This window comes from Nannospalax galili, unplaced genomic scaffold (genome assembly GCF_000622305.1).
Source record: "Nannospalax galili isolate Female #2095 unplaced genomic scaffold, S.galili_v1.0 scaffold380, whole genome shotgun sequence".
In the NCBI taxonomy this organism is placed as follows: domain Eukaryota; kingdom Metazoa; phylum Chordata; class Mammalia; order Rodentia; family Spalacidae; genus Nannospalax; species Nannospalax galili.
Window position 1 is genome coordinate 2,734,709 of NW_008348568.1, and position 3,818 is coordinate 2,738,526.

General features: G+C 40.3%; 1 long non-coding RNA gene across 2 annotated transcripts in view; it reads left to right on the forward strand.

The window, feature by feature from the left end:
* LOC115072414 overlaps positions 1-3,528 on the forward strand; it is a 10,907-nt gene extending 7,379 nt beyond the window's left edge. For both annotated transcript variants that reach the window (XR_003851475.1, XR_003851478.1), the window contains one exon: positions 2,544-3,528. This is a non-coding gene — a long non-coding RNA (uncharacterized LOC115072414). The remainder of the gene's footprint in view (positions 1-2,543) is intronic.
* Positions 3,529-3,818: the final 290 nt, after the last annotated feature.

Consider the following 3,818-nt stretch of genomic DNA (forward strand, 5'->3'; position numbering starts at 1 on the left):
TGACTACATTTTCCCCATAAAATCAGGTTTCCCAAAATGTAATTACCAGCTAAAGATTATATTTAAAAACTTTTAATAAACATTCTAAAATAGTTTTCTAATATATTTCCATAAGTACAATAAAGAGGCTATTTTGTAGCATTCTTATAAATAATACAGCAAGAAATCAATTTTGAATGTTATTAAGTATGTCAAATATATGGGAAAAATATAGAAAATAACATTTAAAAACCATTGCAAGCCAAAACCCCCACTTTCAATGAGTGGACTTTGAGTTGTGAAGCCAGCAAATAGAGGCAGCCCTCGCTCATCTGTGCTGCAGGGCTGATCATCTACTGTGTTCAGCTCTGAAGCTGCCCTTGTCATCCTGCCCAGAGCAGCCCTGAAGCTACACATGCCATCCTGCCCAGAGTAAGCTGCAGGTTTGCTGACGTATCACATTTAAGACTTTCCAAGACAAGGAGATCCTTATGGTATTTTAAAGTTTAGTTTCAGAGAAGACACATACGATTTTTGTTTTGCCAGTAATGCTTCTCCTTTGAATGTTCTTCTTCCTCATCCTCATCCTTGTCCTCCTTGTCCTCCCCTTCCTCCTCCTCCTCCTCCTCCTCCTCCTCCTCCTCCTCCTCCAGTGCTAGAGATAAAACCCAGGGCTCTAGCTTATACTAAGCAAATTTCTTTCCACTGAGCTATGTTCCCAGTCCCAAAGTTTTCAGAACAAGTCTATAGTATTTTGTGTGACACTCCTTTAAAGTCATCCCATTCTTAAGTCTGGGCAACCACTGCTATGTCACTGTATATAATTTCTTACTTCAAGAACATCAAATAAAGTAGGATCTTCTGAGATCAATTTATTTTTTTTTCACTTGGGATAATTTCCTTGAGAGCTGTCCAAGCTGTTGGATGCACCAATATTTAGTTCCATTTAATGTACAGTACTCCACTGGATGGATGTACCAGTTGTTTATCAACTTGCCCACTGAAGGGCATTTGTATTGTTTCCAATTTTAGGAAGTTGGGTATGTAGTTTCTATAAATCTAAATGTATAGAGTTTCGTGTGAATACAAGTTTTTGTTTCTCAAGAGGAAATGATCATGAGTAAACCTGTTGAGTCATATGGTGAATACACATGTAACTGTCAAACTGTTCTGTAGAGTGTGACTATTTTCCATTTCCACCTGCAATGTATGGACTTCAGTAGCGCCACCTCCTCACTAACTCTCAGAACTACCAGTCTCTTGGTTTAAGCACATACATAATGGCTTCTTGGGATTTTAATTTGCATTTCTCCAGTGTCAAATTATGTTGAACATCTTTTCATATGCATATTTGCATCCTTGCACCTTATTTAAGGACACAGCTGTTCTTTTGCCTGGTTATAACTGAGGTTTTGTTTTATTCCTATTCAGTTTGCACGGCTCTTCATATGTGTGCAAGTCTTCTGTCAGTTACGTAATTTGAAATATTTTCTCCTAGTTTATAGCTTGTCTTTTCAACTGTTTCATAATGTCTTTCACAAAGAAAGGTTTCTCGTTTTAGTGAAGTCCATTCTATCTTTTTTTTTTTCCTGTAAGTTTTGCTTTTGGTGTAATTTCCAAGAACTCCAGTTCTTCATTCTTCTGTGGTTTCTGAGATGAGAAATTTGCCTTACAAATTGGTCCCATATAGTCATTGTGTCTCTCTGACTGCTTTTAAGAATTCTTCTTGACCATCAGTTTTCATTAATTTGCTTAAGAATGTACTTGAGGGGGCTGAAGAGATGGCTCAGAGGTTAAGAGCACTGGCTGCTCTTGCAGAAGACTCGGGTTCAATTCCCCACACCCACGTGCTAGCTAACAACCATCTGTAACTCCAGTTCTAGGGGTCCGACATCCTCTTCTGTCCTCTTAAGACATGGGTGCACTTACACAGATTCTGGCAATACACTCATACACATAAAATAAGAATAATAAAAGATTAAAAAATAAGAATATACTTAGTGTTAGATTTTTTGGGTTCATCCTATTTAGGTCTTCCTTGACCTTTTAAATATGTAGTCTTAATGTTTTCCATACTTAGAAGATATTCAGCCATTATTTCTTTAAATGTTTTTCTTCTTTTCCTGGAACTATGGTGAACTGAATTTCAGATTGAAAAAAAAAATGATCCATTGGTTTCTGAGACTGCTTATTTTTTTTTTCTCTCGTTTCTCAGATTGAATAGGGAAACTGGCCTATCTTTAGGTTCATATGCTATTTCCTCTGTCATCTCCAATGTGCCATTGTGCTTAATCAGTGACTTTATTTGCTATTTTGGTTATTGTGTTTTTTTATTTTTAAAATTTCTATTAAATTCTTTGTGTGTGGATGCATGCACACTGTGAGTGAATGCATGTCTCTGTGTGTGCATGTGTGTACATGTTCATGTGTGTGAATGAATGTGTGTGAGTGCATATTCATATGCATGCATGTTCATGTGTGAGAGTGCATTGTGTGCATGTAAAGGTCAGAGGATAACCTAGTATATCATCCTCAGAAATGTCACCTACTTCTTTTTGAGACAGGGTCTCTCACTGGCCTGGAGCTCAGCAATTGGGTTAGACTGTCTGTGCCCATGTCTACGGAGCTCGGGGGATCATTCTCTCTCCACCTCCCTGCCCCTGGGATGACAAGTGTATACTACCATCCCAGACACTTTTATCTGGTTCCTGAGTATCAAACTCTTCATGACTGCAAGGCAAGTGCCTCAGGCCTATTCAGTTCTTCTGTTATTCATATCTTTTATTTCTTCACTGGGATTTTTTTCATGATTGTTTCAAGAATATTTGCTATTGCTTATTATGGCACCTGTATACAATGCTTTAATGTCTTTCAGAAAGTTATAAATCTGTGTATTAACCTGTTAACACTGCTTTAATAAATACCATAGACTGTGTGTAAGTCAAATTCATTGCTAAGAGGCCAGCATACTAATGGCTTTCATGCCCACTGAGAGGCCCACTGTGACCCTCTCTCCTCACACTGTCCTTACGACCCACCAACATAATGTTCCTCCAAACTACGGCTTAGGGAATAAAGACATTTATTTGGGCTTGCCAGCAGAGCTTATGGTAATGAGGAGGAGTACCTACAAAGGTTTGACACCCATAGACTTTTTTCTCTACATCTCAGCTGAGCCTTCCAGATCTGCAGCCACTGGCTGCAGGACCAAGATGGAGAAGTGCCCTCCACCCTGGCTTCTTCAGTGTCTCTCCTTAGGCTCTCCCCCTCATGCAATTGAAGCTGACGGATTGAGTGACTGTCTCCCTGTCTTTTTACAGAGAGTCTTAGTATTCAAATGGTTTGAGGAGAACACAAGAGAAGCTAGAGACGGCATCTATCCATGTGCTTGCCATTCGAAGGGCACGCCTATCCAACACTGTGTATTTTAAACAGAGGTTCATTTCCCACCATTCTGGAGGCTAGGTGACCTCAGCCTGCTGACATTCTCTCCTCGCTTTCATTAGCTACTTTTCTGTTGATGTGATAAAACACCACGGCCAAGGCAACTTCTAGAAGGAGGAGTTGATTTGACTTCCAGTTCCAGAGGGGTAAAAGTTCATCGTGGTGGGGAAGCATGGCAGCAGGTGCAGCAGGGCAGAAAGTTGAGTACTCACATCTTCAGTCGCTCACAGGGAGCAGGGAGAGCAAAATGGAAGGAGGACAAGGCTATGAGCTCTCAAAGCCCTCCCCTATGAAGTGCTTCCTCCAGCAAGGCCACACCCCCTGAACCTCCTAAACAGCACCACCAGCTAGGGCCATGGATTCAAAGACGTGAGCCTATGTGGGGCATTGCTCAT